The 16872-nt window shown below is 44.3% G+C and overlaps 1 protein-coding gene across 2 annotated transcripts in view; it reads right to left on the bottom strand.

Annotated features, from left to right (window-relative positions):
* The window catches only part of SYN3 (synapsin III), a 176895-nt gene that overhangs the window by 33752 nt on the left and 126271 nt on the right, over positions 1 to 16872 (bottom strand). The window lies entirely within an intron of this gene.

Raw genomic sequence — 16872 nt, 5'->3', positions numbered from 1 at the left:
TTTTTATTTGCTTTCTTGGGAAGTTCTCTAAAAGGAACTTCAGTCTACCTAAATACCTGAAGCACTGAGCTCTATTCATCAAGCAGTTAACCTAGAGATCTGGAGTTGTGTTTTGACAGATAAATGGTTCTCCTATTTATTTAAGTTTGAGAACAGATAAACAAACTGTTCTTGTGCTAATTACCAATTGTCTGTACGGACAGGCAGGCACTACGCCCTAAAGATAGAATGGTGCTGCTGTCTCCATCTGCGACAGCCTGCTATAAATAACAAAATTAGTAACCAGCGCTGATGTTTTGCTGTTCGGCTGCCTATGTAAAGAAATGTCATGGGAGAGGGGAACAGTGAGTGCATCGCACCCTCAGACAACCCGTGTCACTTGTGGAGACATTCTTCAGGCAGAAAGCTGAAGGCTGCACCTCAAGTGCTCTGTTCAGTGTCGTGACCCTCACTATATGAAAGTCATGGAGGCCTTGGAGCTTGACCAGAGAAGGGCGGCAGAGCTGTGAGGGGTCCAGAGCACAAGTATTAATGGGGAGTGGCTGGGGGAACTGGAGTTGTTCAGTCTGGAGAAGAGGAGCTCAGGGGAGACCTCATCGCTCTCTGAAAGGAGGTTGCAGTGACATGGGAGTTAGCCTCTTCTCCCGGATAACAGTGATAGGATGAGAAGGAATGGCCTCAAGTAGTACAAGGGGAGGCTCAGATTGGATATTAGGAAAAATTTATTCTCAGAAAGAGTGGTGCTGCAGTGGCACGGGCTGCCCAGGGAGGTGGTGGAGTCACCTTCCCTGGAGGTGTTCAGGAACCACGTGGATGTGGCACTGTGGTTAGTGGGCATGGTGGGGATGGTTGGTAGTTAGACTAAGTGATCTTAGTGGTCTTTTCAGCCTTAACAATTGCATGGTTCTACTCCACTTCATGAATGAAAAGAACCCTCAGCAGCAATACGCCGTAGTGCTGGCACAGGCCAGCAGTCCTGTGATAGGAGACCTTGACAGGAAGCCTTCCTGCAGCCCCACAGTTAAGATAAGCATATGTCCAGGCACATGAGTTTACTCTCTATTTCTCCTTTGCCTCTATAATTTATTGTAAGAACTTGAAACTTCATTAGCCGCTGGCACCTGTGAGTCAAACAGAGGGCTGCACCTGAGGATAGGATGAACCATGCCAGACTTTTAGCTCTGGAAGATGAAAGGGAGCCCAGCGGCCAGGGTACCCGCTTGTTTGGGCTCAGGGAGACCTGGCCTGTTTCCCAGCTCTGTCATCTGTGCCCCGTGCATATTATTTGAGCCAAATGTGATGACTGTTCCCAGCATGCAGGAAAAGCAGGCCACAAGTTTCATGCCCCTGGCAAGGGGACGAAGAAGTGCGTGAGATAGATAACGCGGTATCGTCAGCTCCAAGCAGTGAGGCAGGAAGCCATGTCTCTGATGTCCCGGCTGTGTGCCCTACCTGCAGAGTTCTGTTGAGGGAGCCTGGCCCAAGCACAGGGCCTGGGAGTGGGAAGCATCTGTTTTCCTGTGTACATGCAAAGATAGTTTGGGATCCAATAAACAACCCAAGTTTCATGCTAGCCTGGGAAAAACCACAGGCATTAGCAAAGCTCTGCTCAAGTATCTCTCTTTCTCTTTGCTTCTTGGAAATGTGATGTCAGCTTTTTTGATGAAGCTTTGCCTCATCCTGGCTGGTGCTGGATCAGGCTGGAACCTCAAGCCACTTGGGCTGACCATAATGCCAGGGACCAGGGCTGCAAACATGTGGCAGCTTCACCAGGAAAGCTGCAGTTCTGAGGGAATGTTAGCACAAGGCTTGCTGGAAATTCATTTGCATCACCAAAATCCCACACTGGTATAATTTCTGTGTATGTGAACCTTCCTTATGGGGAAAGCAAGGAGAGAAGGGAGTGTATGCATTTGGCTGGATTTCATGAAGTGTAGATCTAGTGATAACGGAGTGCCCTTAGACTGCTGAAGTAGGAACAAATGCTCTCAATAATCCACAGAACTAAAGAAACCAGAGTCCACAGCCACCTGATATGAGAATTATGATGCTGCTGTTTAGGTGCTGGACCTAGCTCTGAGCACCCTGCTCTAGCTGTAGGTATCCCTGTTCATTGCAGGGGAGTTGGACTAGATGACCTTTTTGAAGGTCCCTTTCAACTCAAACAATTTTTTGACTCTAAGTGGTGGAAGTGATGTGGGCTAGACCAATCAGTACAAATATTGTGAGCCTCTACCACATCCTGGTTGGGATTTCTGTTGTAACGAGGTGACCAGCTAGAATACTTGGCAAGCACATGGATGGGTAGGGAAGCTGAAGGAAGAGAGGATGTATTACATGTGTGAATATGGTGCATACGCAGACCCAGTTCTGGGGGTTCTGGGGGTGGCCACAACTGCCACAAGAGCAGACCCCTGGGATGTGGGTTTACACACACTTAGTCATAGATTTCCTGGGAAAGAAGATGCTTATAATCAAAGAATAACACCAGAGTTTAATGAGAAAGGCATGCTTTTTTTTTTTTTTAATGATGCAAATGTCTGTGTCTTTCTGTGTGTTTGTTTATGTTTATGTTTTGTAATGGCTCTTTTTCTTGGAGAAATGGGGAAAAAAACTTCTATGCTTTTAAAATGTGCATGAACTGTTGACAGAGCTGGGATAGAGGACGCCTGTGGGTTTTGGGGTGAGACTGCGGCACTGTGATTAGCTCAGTAATCAGACATGGAAGTGTTAGTTCATATGCACAACTCAACCCACTGAATTACTGAATTAAAATCCTATAAATTGATTCCTAGATGCTGTCACACAAAAGAGTTGAGATGGCAATGTTTACAGATGTCTATAAATCAGTGTATGGAGTCAAGCAGGAGTGCAAATCCTAAATTAGGGACTTTGGTTGGGGAGACATGGATGGAGGACTTTGATGGCCTAAAGGAAGTCATTGTAGCCCCTGATTTTATGGGCTGTGCTCTGTGTGTAGTGTCATTGCAAAGATAACTCTGCAGTTAATCAGTGTTTCAGCAGTGATGTGTGAAACTGAGTGCCGGTATGCATACATTAGCCCCTATTTGCAAACACATGGCTGTAAACTATGACACTTTCCCCTTTACTCTCCGCCCCTCCTTTCCTACAAATAATGGGATTTTCAGTACTTCTTGTAAGTGTACAGTTATCTTCTGTATTTATTTCTGGTGGAGCAGCAGAACAGAGGTGGATATAAACTGACCTTCAGGAAAATACCATAGACAAAACCTAATCTATCATGTAAGTACAGTATTTTCAAGTCTTTTGCTTCACTGAGGCTCTCAAGAGATGCTGGCCATGGGTCTGTGATTTAATATACTGTCCTGTCCATAAAGAATGCTGAATCCTTCAGCCATGCTCAGTTTCATGCATCAGTTCACATTATCCATATCATACAACATACCACTTCTAGTTTCTAGGGGTTATTCTTCTGCAGAGACTTTCCAATCAACACTAACATTAATACTCCATGGAGCAGCAGAATCATGGTTTGTTCTGGGAAAGGTCTGGGGAAGATGGGAAATGGGACATCAAAGCTTTAGTCTCTTGGGACCAGTATGGTATCACCATAGCATCTAGTGTTTTCAAATCAGTCCTGAAGTCCCAATGAACAAGGTACTGCAAAATTTTGGCTTCACCCTTCCCCCAGACAGAATCCTGGGTTTGTTTCTTTTCAATTTTTTTTTTATTTTTTCAAGCTTTTACGCTGTGAAACTGACTTTTCTGTTTATTTAGCTGTCTTTACTTGTAAGATGACAAAGTCTGGTCTGGGCGGGTACCTAATGGGTTATGGGAATGTTGCTCATGCCCTTGAGAGCCTGATGTTGAAAGTAATGTGTGTGGTGCTTCCCTGTTGTCAATTAAGTTGGAGGAGCAGTGAATGTATACAATTTTCTATAAAAGCACACAAGCTGATTCAAACACAGAGGAAAGTAATGATGTCATGACATGATGTCATTATGTTTATGGAACTATCTTACTGAAGGTCTAAGCTAAAGATCAACACTGATTGCACATTGGGTTTGCCAGACGTGGCAGCGTCAGGGCTGTACAGTGAAATATGGAGGAGGAGAAGAATTACTGCTCCCTGTTATTCCTTTGCTCACTCATATAATCACCAAATCCATGCAGAATGGCTGACTCAGTGGATTAACACTTTGGCTCCATGGAGGTTTGTGGAGACCAACGTATGACAGACAAGTCCTCTGCTGTTTGCCAGATCAGGAACAGTGTGAGAAAAACCGAGCAACAATAGGAGAACATATTGAACAATAAGAGCTGCCAGAATTCACATCTGTGCTCTATTAAAGACACGTGACACAGATTCCTTCAAAGCACACACGTGTGTGTGTTCATTACTGTATAATAATTGCAGCCCAATGAAGAAAAAATCATTAGCTAGGGAAAGAGGTCCCGTGCTTCCAAACCAGCTGAAATAAACCCTGAGGAGGAATAAGTGCTGAGATACTTGTGACAGGAGGTCTGTATTCATAGCTGTATCAAGAAGCACTGTGCAAGGTAGGACCCAAAGCACTGCAGTGGTTGGTAGATTGGGAGGCAGTAGCGTACGTAAAAGGGGAGACAGCACTGCCTCTTAGGATGGGGTAAATTTTACAGAGCTTCACTGAGCTGGGGTGATGAAATCAGTGCTGTGGGCAAGGTGGATGACGGGGCAATATTTTGGGAAGTCTGTAAGGGAAGCTCATAGGATCAAATAGGAATAAACTAAGACATGGCAAAAAGCACTGTAAGGCCAGAAGCCAGCAGTTCAGCAAGCAAGTGTAAGGTTTTGCAAGTGTCACAAAGAATAGGCAAGAATGAGGTTGCTAATAACAAGGTTGTGAGGAGAAAAAACATTCACTAATTTGATGGCGACATCACTGCTACAGGCCTGAGAGGAACAGGAACAAGTGCAAAGCAAAGGGTTGGATTTAAGATGCTTTAAATGGATGGACCTCTGCTCATTTCATTTAGTGCTGGAGCCAGGACCTCTAGCTTCTAATAGAATGAACACACTGAGTAACCGGAGGGAGATATGGCATTACTCGGTGTGCACTATGAAGTGAGGTCAGCAGTGCCTTGGTTTGAGAAGACCCTTCGTGGTGATAAAAACCTATTCTTTGATCCTAGCATCACTTCTAAAAAGCACAGCACACACAGAAAAAGAAACCCTAACAGCAGCATGACTTAGTCCCCACATTCTCAGGAGAACTGACCACAGACCAATGTTTCAGGGCTCATAACGCTTGCTGTGGTTAGAAGCAGGTGGAAAGGGTTAAGCACAATATGGAACTTTTTCTCATTAATGCCACCTCTAATGTTACTGTAACTTCTCTTCTAGCTGAGACAGGATGCCTTTGGGTTCCCAGTGGTCCCTCTCAGTATTTTGGAGGATGAAGAGTGTGAGCATGTTAAATTAATTTCATTCCCTTGGTGCTTCCAGTGTGAGAATTTTTTGAACAAGTCCAGACAAACAGATGAGATGCTCAGCAAAAAAATAATATAGCATATTTATTTGCGTGCACTTTTACATACACACATATCTAGCGGTTCTGCTCAATACATCCCCATTACCTCTGAGAGGAATACAGGCAGGTTTTTAAAGGTCATTATGAGTACATGGAAATTGTAATTGCTTAATGTTTGGGGTTTGTTTATCCTCTGTCACTGCTGCCATTAAGGAAGCCCCTTGTGTTTCCTCACTTGCTAAGAGAGTGAATACATTCTGATGTTAAAAAAAATTGTACATATTTTTTTGCTAGATGCAGTGGGAACAGTAAAGGAAGGTCGGGAGGAAACTCTCCTTGTCTCCCTTGCTCCCCTGTGTCCCTTACCCTGACCTGAATTGGGTATTTTCTTCTCAAATCAGAAATTTTCTTTTCCCACGTCACCATGTTGCAGGGGAAGAGATGGCGAGTGCCAGCTGCTGACAAGGTGGAGAACTCTGTAAGAGTTTGCTTTTGATGGGTTACCTTTGGGAAAACTGTAGTGCCTCAGGTGTGGTAGAAGCTACAGGAAGGAAATAGAGGGATGCAAATGCTTTATGAAATTATGGTGGAGTCTTCAAAGCCGTCCCTACTCCAAGAACCCCTGGGGTTTAGAACATGTTGACCAGCAGAGCTCTTCCTTCACTCAGAAACCTGTCCCTTTTTTGGAGCAAACTCTGATTTCTCACTGATTTCACAATGACCAGCGCAGGGTTTCTTTGGTGAGAAAAAAACTTCCCTGGTCTCCACAAAGGAAAATGCCTTCAGGAACAGGCCTCACTGAGCAAGGAGGCTTTGCTGATGGCTCATGCATTAGCACGGGTCTCTAACCTCAGACTACGTCCAGCTGCAGATGCATTTCTGCCTCTGAAAGGCAAAGCAGGTGCATTCCCAGCTCTCAAACCAAAAGAAGCTGCGCTCCCTGATGGCAGTGCTTAGGGAATCACACCCCTCCAAGCGCTTACTTGGGACTCCACAACCTCTTGCAGCACATCTGAGAGCAACACAGCTATGCCAGTGCAAGGTGAGAAGCAGGCTGCGGGCTTGTCAGTACATTCAGCAAGAAATACTCTTCCTGACACAGAAAAGGCTCTGATGTTTCATTGCTGCTGTAAACATGCCAATGACCACAAATGGCCTTGGCTGACATTGCCATGTCAGTCATTAGAAGGAAGAGGCCACAAGCAATGAACCATGGATGTTGCCTGATAAAAGGAAGGGGATACTGTGATCTGCTAGAACACCTGAAATGCCCTCTGGGCTTCTGAAAGCTGGTGAGTGATGGATCATCACCTCCTTCCTTCTTGCACCCAGAGCTATAGAAGCAGTGGCACAGAGAACCAGACAGTCCCTGTCTGTCTGTTTTGGAAAAATCCATGGTTTATTTTTATAATGTTTTAAAAGTCTCTGGGACCAGCACAGCAAGGAATCATAGAATCATAGAATGGCTTGGGTTGGAAGGGACCTCAAGGATCATCCTGCCGCAGGTGGGGTTGCCAACCACCAGATCGAGTGCTTGATCAGATTGCCTTAACTAATGCTCTAGAGCACAAAAGACTTTGGACATATAAAAGAATGAGGAAGATGGGAAGTGTCACCCTGCAACTGGTATCTCAGGCTACACCTGTACCAATAAATTATGCAATGCCATAGCAAGGACAATGACCTTGAATTGCCCATAGGAATAAATCCCCAAACAATTCCCAAGCACACCATAGAAACCAGCATGCGTCTGCAGCCTTTTTCTCAGGATATTTTGGAGTTTTAATACTACAGCTGTGGCCACACCATGCCTGTGCTGCCCTGGCACTGTATGAGTTGCTACTGTCAACACAGCCCACGTCTGTCACACAGGGCTATGCAGCAGAATAGTTTTCATCTCACATTATGCATAATCTGTGTATGCTCCCACACTTGTGTTATTTGTTGGCTGTACAGATGAAAGGTCTATCACATGCACAGTAGATTTAAGCTGCTATACAACATACCATTCCCATAAGATAATTTTCACAGACTACCTTTTTCATATTGAATTCGCGGTGGCTACATTTTTTACCTGCTACTACAAATATTTATATTGCATTTCTTTAGTCTTCATTTCTTTCGTCCACAGACCTGGAAAGTCAAGTATTACCTCACATGAAAATGCTTATGCCATGGGCCCAGCTTGTCCTATTCTGCAGCCAGATCTTATTTTAAGCATTTTGAGCCCTTAGACTTATGCAGGAATCCAAATTCTTTACCAAGTGGCCTGGCAGTGAGACACACATGCTCTGTGTTTTGTGGTCACTCCCTGGGTCTTAAAAGTGGGGAGTAAAGATCTTCAAAGGCATATTCCATGGACCCATCTCCTTCATGGACTGCACATGGTTCAATGAACCCTGGTAGCAGCTCTTCGGAGACCTGAGCTTACAACATATTTGTGGACATCTACAGCAGATGGAGGCCAAGTGTGAGCTTTGTTCTTTCCATATTCTCATTCTTGTGCTTCACAGTTTCAAGATTCTTTCTTCAGATAAAAATCTTGAAGGTTTCTCCAGACTAATTTTTGCCTTATGGCATAGACACTGAGGACATGAAAGGCAGCCACTGTATTCTACTATTGAGTTAGCTCTGTGTCAGGTGAGAATACTTAGGAACTTTCAAATGGCATGTTTTTGGTAGGAGCCAAAAAATGCAGGAAGGGAACCACTTCACCGTCTTTCCAAATTATCTGGAGGAAAAAAATAAGGTTCTGAATGCAAATTTTGTAGCAGAAAATTTCATGTTTCAGTGATTCTGTGAATGAACACAACTCAATTCTTTTAGTCCAACAGGGAAATGAAATGCTTCCAGCCTGTAAAAGGAAAGTATTCCTTATATGCATTTTATTTATGCATCTTTCATTCATGAGGACTTTTGACTTTGGGCCAGGGAAGCTTTGAAACCTCTCAAGCACTGGGAAACTTTCTCCTACTCAGGGTGTAAGGGTGTAAGCCCACAATGGCACCATGTGGGCATTTGTCTCCCTCTCATGGATCCTTCCACAAGATAAGATCCTGCTACATCTCTTTCCTAAAAAGACATAAGAGCTTTCAATGAAGTGGAAGAAAGGCATTATGGAGGTGTCCTGTGTAATTACCCTGTATGCAAACTTTGGCTGCACCTCAGTGATAAGAGGAAACCCGATTTGCCATTTTGAGTAAAAAAGGGCCAAGGAGTTGAGCAGGCTGCACAGTGGACATAGGCAGGGTTATTTTCAGCTGGGACTGGCTGCTGTTGACATCTTTCCCAGCTGTAATGAGAAAGGGGCTCCTCAAGTGAATGCATTCAGAGGAAACAGAAGAAACCACTGTGTGGGTCAGCCTTTTTCATCTCACAGCCACCACCTCAGTCAGCAGCGTTTTTTTTTGCCAGCTGAGCACACACATTGATGTATGGCAGGCTGCAGCGGCCAGGAACAGTGAGTAGCAGGAAGCAGAGAAATTCCATTCACAGTAACACACAGCCCCTCTTCTTTAGCCTGGGCAAGCCTGGAGAGGCAAAGGATGCTGTGGTCTCCATGAGCCCACTCCTTCTGTTTTGTCTGGAGAGAAAGGGTTCACCCTTTACTGGAAAAAGAGGTGGAGACCTGAGCTGATTTCATCTGTGAGGCAATATCTCCACTTCTCTGGGATAAATGAGGCAGATGTGAGTGAGCCGGTCCACGCCTAGTGAAGGATGGTATTTGTTTCTTTCCCAGGCTGTCATGGGATACAGGTAGGATTTTGGAATTTGGGCAGGAGCCAGCATGGAGGTGCATGGGCATGTGCTCAAAAGAAGGGCATTTGGCCAGCTGAAGACAGGGACAAGCACGAGAAGAAACAGGAATAGATTCACCGCTCACCTCCACTGCTGTCCCTGCCTGCTATCGCATTGCCGCACTTAACCTGGCGCTCACTCAGAGCAAAGCCCAGGAGTAGTTCTAAAAGATGGGTACTTGTTTTCCTATTACAATTCTACCTCTTTTCTTCCCATCAGACCTCATGCCATTAAATTATTTATCCAAACTAGCTGCTGAAGTCTTTCATGGTGGTTCTTGTTTTGTTTCTCATGGATGTAGTGCCAGCATCTCAGAAATGCAGCAGTTGAACTCTGATAACCATGCTGAAAGAACAGTTGCTACTGAGATGCATAGACAAAACTTTGGGGGAGTGGGAGTTTCTTTCAAAGAGAGAAGAAGAAGAAAAAAAAAGCCTTTGTACTCACAAAGAAAAAATACTTGCTCACTCAAAGACTCAAAGAAGCTAAATCATACCTCAATCTGTGTCTGTCTCTACTCAAAACTCCTGAGATAAAAACTAGTCCTGGGTGGAAGAAGCCAAAGGGGCTTTTCTATTTTTCTAGATTTTGTTTCTGAAAACCTGAAATCAAAGAGAATTTTGTCTACACAGATCCTGGTGGACTTCTCAGTTGATAGGTTTTTACCCATCAGTTGTGGGTAGGACAAAGAAGGTGTTAAAACTTCCCGTGCAGAGGTGGCTCAATGAGAGTAGCTGGTGGTCGGAGTGTGAGTGTGCTCTTCTGGACTTTGACAACAACTCTCTGATACCAGACCTTGAGGACAGAGTACAATTTCATAAGAATTAGCTGAATTAGTTTGTCTGTATTGTAAATGTAAACCAGATTAGACTGAATTTGAATCTAATTGTGGCATTGCTGTGGTGATGGGTTACTTTCTCATTAGTATTTAGCTTCAGGTATTTGTGAGAAACCACAGCCTCCAAAAGCTCCACTCCTGTCCTCCTAATTTTGACTCACAAGGTTTTAATGGATGAAGAGAAAGCAAAGGAAGCCTTTGGTTCTTGTACAACTCAGCAAACTTCTGGCTAGCAATGGCATTGTCTGGGAACCCTTATGGGGATGAAAGCAAATTCTGTACAGGTGTGGCCCCTTCTGAGGCTGCTTTTTGAGGACTGTTAATTCTCAGAATGAAAAGCACCGTGAGGAGGGTGACTGGCAGACGATTTCCACCAAGGTCTCCAAGTGAAGTTATTTTAAAGTGATCCTACAGCACACAGGGCTAGTGATGGTCGTTGGTAGGAAAGGTTCCCCGAAGCACGAATGCTGCTGTGCATTTGTATGTAGTTTTTCAGTAACCTCTACTGAAGCACAGCCGGCACACTTGCTCCACACAATGGGACACTGCATGGAGATCCAATCATAGGCTGATTGGCTCATGAAGCACATTGTGATGCAAACTCACGAGTATGGAGCTGGGAAACATACGGCTGGATGAATTCGGCAAAAAAGTCACATGTAGATGGCTTTATGCAGGGACAGTTCAGTCGCTTCTGTTCCCAGACCTTTCTAGGGAGGGGGACAGAGGTTAGCACACATGGGTCTGAGTGCCTGTCTGCTTTTTCACCCTTAGTCTCCACCCATGAGAAGTTAATGGTGCAAAGCCATCTTTGGGTTGGGTATCTCTGTGCCTGCTCTGAAGACATGCTCAAGGAGCACTGATGAAAAATCTTGCCCTTTCTTCCTAAACCCTCACAGAGGGAGTTTATGAGGCATGATATGAAAACCCTGCCCTGTGAAAGGATTAACCAGCTCTCAGAAACTGGGAGTGGTAAAGGTGGTCCCTCCTGAAACAAATCCCACTGAGAGTATGATTGCTGATTAAATTGAGACTTTGCACAGTGAAACTATAATGAGGTAGGAAATTTGATTATGTCTATCAATCCAGTCCTCTGACATCATGTGGCTTATGTTATATCCTGACCTCATCACTATGGCAGCGTGGCATCTCACACGTAAAGACTGAAACCCTGGCCTCACTGAAGGCACTGGGAGTTAGCTTATTCATTTCAATAAGACTATGGTTTCTTTTGCAATGTTTGGTAAAGATTGTTTATCTCAAATTCCTCTCTCACCCTGAGATATTTTCACTGTTTTATTGCTTGATGATGAAACTTTTAAGCAACCCTGTGAGGATGGCCTCTAGTTGCAAAGTTGAGGCTGAGTGAGAGTAGGAGGGCTGCTGAGATGCTGTGGTCAGCCACTTCTGATGCAAAGTCCCAGGGGGATGTGGGACATGGCTGCCTCGAGGCACCCCAGCGGCAAGGAGAAACAAGTTCCTCTGGGAATATGGAGCAGTGCTGAGCAATCTCAGAAAGCGGGGAAGGTATGGACCACATAGTCCCTCTCTTCTATTATGAAGAGAAGTTGAGGGAATTGGGCTTATTTAGCTTGGAGAATGTTCTGAGGATTTAAGTTAGATGTTAGAAAGAAATTATTTACTCAGTGCGCAGTGAGGCACTGGCACAGCTGGCCAGAGAAGCTGTGTGTGCCCCACCTCTGGAGGCACTCAAGGCCAGGTTGGATGGGGTCCTGGGTAGCCAGAACTGGGGGGTTGGCAGGGGTTTGCAATTGGATGATCTCGAAGGTCCCCTTCAACTTAAGCCATGCTATCACTCTATAATGATTCTATGATTCTTGCATGAGATCTCAACCAAATGCACTGTTTGTCTCTTGGAGGGGAACAACAGTGTTTACATGTGCATACAGAGATGGACTTCACAAGGTCAAGCAGCCCTCTCAGCCAGCTTCCATGCAATATAGCCTGCTCACTGATCAAAGAACCCGCCTTGGTGCTCTGAATAAAAGTTTCTGAGGGATGTGAAGCCTGCTTCTTCCACAGTTCTCAGAAACGTGCCCTGCATTCCCTTCTCTCCCAGGCATGACCCTCTCCTTCAAGTGGTGCCAGATGCACAATGAGGGCACAGGAGCTGTTCAGGAAAGGCTGTGACTGTTGCCTTTATGGTGGCATGTGCCTGTACTGCACCAACACTGGCCTGCAGTCGTGGGTCTAGTTTGACCCAAAGTTTTCACGTTGCCAAGGTAGTGATAGGAGACACAAATCATTTCTATATGTGATTTCATTCTTTTATGCTATAAGCTAATTGCTTCCTTGTACCACAATATGTTCCAGCTGTTGCTCTTTATCTGTTCCTGAGTTTCTTCTGTCACTCTGGTGCATGGGTAATTTAGAAATGGTTCCCACATTTTCTCTTTTACTTCAAAAGGAACAAGAAAACAAAAACACGCACAGGAAAAATCTGTTTGCTCTTCACTGTATTTCTCTATGTGAGAGCCTTTGAGATCAAATTTCCTAAAATATTACCTATCAAAGGACTATTTTGACTCTGCTGATGCAGAACAGAGCTTCTTTGGTGATGCTGTACATGTAAACACCCAGAATGGGAACACCATAAGCAGTAAATTATATGACAAATCCAACCTTAATCTTTAAAGCAGTCTACTTGTCCAAACTCACAAAGACTGGCTTAGGTGTGAGGGAGAATGAAGACTCTTCAGTTTATTTGCAAATACTGATGTGATTCTTCTGTGTCCTTGCCAATAGATGACAACAATTATACTGTTGTCAGAACCACCAGGTTGTTTTGAGAGGGGGCTAGGTGGCACATAAAGCCTAGATGGACAACTGGAGATCTCATACCTAGCTTCAAATAATCCGTGTGAGAGATGGCTTAAACAGATCCTGCTTCTTGAATCACAGCTTCAAAACATTTCCCAATACCCAAGAGAAAGATAACAACTAACGTACTTTCAAGATATAAAGCAACATAACAGTTTTAATTATTTTCCATTGCAAATATGTTATAAAAGGAATAGAAGAGGTATAAGGAGTTGCCCAAAGAGGTGGGTGAACTTGGCAATAAGATTCAAAGCTGACCTTTTCAAGAGTTGCATTAATCACTGGCTAAGCTAACATCTGACTCGCAACTTCAATAGAAGACAGGCTGCTGAGTTTATAGAGAGAGTGAGGGAGAATTTTTCAGTGAATTGTGAGGAAAAAATGAAAAAGGAAATCATTGTAGGGGATAGGTGTGAATTGCAAATGTGTTTACTAAATGGGGTGAAGCAGAGGCTATTTGCTTTAATTCAGTGTCAATGTTATGAGAGGCAGATGCTTATGGATACCCTAATCCTTGGTTCCTACCACTCCCATTTCCTGAGCGCTCTCCTTTGCTTACAGTTTATTAATGGGAATCAGAGACATTAAGAATTAAACACCCAGGTGCAAACTGAATGAGCTCTGAATTTCAGTGACCTCTATTTCAGGCTTATTAGTTTGGGGAGTGTCAGTTGGTATCCAGAATTTTCCTCTCAAGGGATAGCCTGCAAAACAAGTCTATTGCACAATCATGTTCAAGAGCAGGATAGTCTGCATCATGGAGCTTGCAATGCTGTGGGGCAAATGTATCCAGCAAGGAGCAGATGTAAACTGCATGAAATTTTTATAATGAGAGGAGTTTATACTAACTCCTAATGACATTAAGAAAGCTGTTCTAGCATTCTTTTCTGTAGATGTGATCAGACTGGGGACATGGTACTTCAGGATTTTGGGTCATACTTGAGGCATGAGCCATATCGTGAACTTGATTATGGGCAGTGTGGACTGTGAGGCCCAAACATGTCACAGTGAAAAGCTAGGACTCTTCCTCTTTGGCAGTGTGGCAGTCCAGGCCCAGGTGGTCGTGCAAAGCATTGGCCATTCAGTGAAGCTCTTGTTTGATAGGTCTGAGTTATGCTTGGGTAGTGGTGCTATGTACGTCAAGTGAAGGAGAGAGCTGATGGAAGTGTGCCAATGTTGTGCTCTAGAGCAGATGCGGGCAGGAGGAAGAGAGGAAGCCCCCCAGATACCTTACCTCTTCATAATGAAGGGTTTATACTGGCTGGAGATTACATTGAAAAGCACTCTGAATGCTGTCAGGTAGAAATAATTAGCTAAAATAACAGTATATTCCCATAATGCTTTATCTTCTGCTCACCCTCCTTACTGCAGATGTAGTCTGATTCCCCAGATTTAGAAAACAAGTGCTTAAATCTGGAGTTCAGTAGAGATGATCATTTTGAGAAAATGATTTAATGTAAAGCCAACACTGACTTGAAAATCGAATACACTGCCTCCAATAATGGGTAGTCCAGTCAGCATCTGGATGAGACCTTGAGCGCACCAGCACTGTGCACAACCACAAGGCAAAATGCCAACAAAACATGACTGTTGAATAAAACAGAAGATGGTCAGGACAAACAAGAATACATGAAATCCAGATAGAAAAACATCACTGCTGCTAGATAAGTACCAGGCAGGGTCTGATCCTGCTCACCCAGTGGAGCCTATTCTGAGATTGGCTGTTTGACACACAGAAAGATGAGAAAGCATCATGGCCAAGCAGGTCTTTCTGCCATTCACACAACAGAAAGCTTTCCCAGGTGCGCTGGCCAATTGCACCCAAGCCAGAACTTCTGTCTTACCTAACTTGCAGGCCTGGACCTGATCTGTAGTAAAACTCACAGAGAGATTTCACAAACTCCTCAGCTTAGATGAAGTTTAGGAATGCAGTGAGGGAACTAAGCTCTCCTTGAAGAGGAATTCCTGACTTCCAGAATAAAATGGCAGTGTTCTGAAACCTGAACTCAGCATATTTACCCTGGTGAAAACCTAGTTTTGAGCATGATCTGACAGAGCTCTGCCTGGCTGCCTTTCTGAGTGGGGTGGAAATTATATTTGTCTGCAAAATCTGGGCATCAGGAAGTGACTTGCAGAGGTGTTGTTTTCCTGAGAGAAGAAAGTCAGTTATCGGTGTTTACAAATACAAATGAAACTCATGCTAAACACAGTGCAAAGAAACCCTGCTTTAAGCATTTGCAGTCAATGCAGACAAGATGTAGGTGAATTATTGTCTTCATTTTGAGAATGAAGAACTGAAACACTGGGATATTAACTGACTTGCCATGAATCAAGAAGTCGGTTTCTGGCAGAGCCAAGAATAAGATCCAGATCCCACTAAAACAACCTAACCAGGAACATCCTTCCCACTGAACAGTTTAATTAACATAAATTAAGCAGCAAGTTGACACAACATGTTCTTAATTTTTCATGGGGTACTTCAGAGAACTCAATAATTGCATTTTGTAATCAAAAAATAAACAAACACATATGTCTGTCAGAAAAATAACAGGCATGAAGGAAAAATAGCTTGGTGCTTTATATTTGGTGTGAAGTCCTTTGTTAGGACTAAAATCGTGATGTGATGTGATGCAAAGCAAGAAGGCAAAGAACTCTCTCCTTCTGTGCAAGTTTATTGGGATTAAAAATAATCCTTCTTTTAGGTCTGTACTGTTTGAATGCCAGGGCTCAGTGTGCACAGACAAGCCAAATGCTGGGAACCTTAAGCACAGATCCTGTCAAATCTGCCACATCCTCAGTCTGCTGAATGATGTTCAGTGTGCAGGAGGCAGAGCTGAGGATTTGCTAGCTCTTATTATCTGCATTTGGAAGAGTCCAAAGATGGAAGGAGTCTGGATAGCACCTGAGCCCTCCCATGCACTGAAAAGGGAGATGAGAGCCTAGGAGATACAATAGCAAATCCCACTCAAGGGGAAGATGTCTTTTAAGCTCTACAAATATGTCTGCTCTTTGAAGCTGGCTACACCAGGCTTCATTCCCAGACAGCAGAGTGAACATTCCTCTCTAAAATTAAGCCCCTGGCAATTGTTCCCCCCAGGAATAGGCATGTACTGAGTGCAGGAAAGCTACACATGAGTGACAATAGGATTTAAAGAGCAAGAAAAAAGAGAGGAGCCAATTTAGACCCCATGGGAACGTTCACGGAGCCTTTTCTACATGCAGAACACTTGCATTGAATTAGGCTCCATCTATATAAGCCAGCTGGAAACTGATCAATGGGGATGGCATTCACAAGGAAACACGAGATTATTCAGCTAGGCTTGCATACCAGTCAAGGGCTGTGTGGCCCTGGTCAGCCCAGATACACGGAGAAAAGGTCAAAAGGCAACAGCTCTTGTGGTGATTGCTCTTGCATTGCATGGAGCAAGCCCAGCCACGTGTGTGCATACTGCATGCTCCCAGCTCCCAGTAATACCACTGTCTGAGGCAGCACCACGCTGTGTCTGGAGCAACTGCCCCTGCTGAGAACGCATCAGCTGGAGCTCGGTGATGTGCCATGCGCTCTGGGCATCTCCTGGTCAGTCTAGATCATGTGCTGAACTGCAGACCTGCCCACTGTCTGTTGGTAGGTAGATCAGCCTGTATGGTCTTGGAGTCTCTTTTGCAGTTCTTTTCCCACAGTTCATGCAAAACTTGACAGTTTGGCAGCATCCTGGCTTTTGTCTACTGAGCTTAAAAAGCACAGTGCTCTCTTCCTGTGACACTGACGCCAGTGCTACACAAACCCAATTTTGATTTTCCTGAGTAAAATGTATGCATTTTGTTGTCTGTGAAGAGAGTCAGGAAAATGTCAGAGGTACCTGATGTACCCAGAGTTATGTCCACAAGTTTGAGGCAGAAATT

The sequence above is a fragment of the Lagopus leucura genome, unplaced genomic scaffold (assembly GCF_019238085.1).
Source record: "Lagopus leucura isolate 7727_CA_CO unplaced genomic scaffold, USGS_WTPT01 Super-Scaffold_100159, whole genome shotgun sequence".
Classification (NCBI taxonomy): domain Eukaryota; kingdom Metazoa; phylum Chordata; class Aves; order Galliformes; family Phasianidae; genus Lagopus; species Lagopus leucura.
The sequence above is the reverse complement of the archived record's forward strand: the minus strand, read 5'-3'. Positions and strand labels throughout refer to the sequence as shown.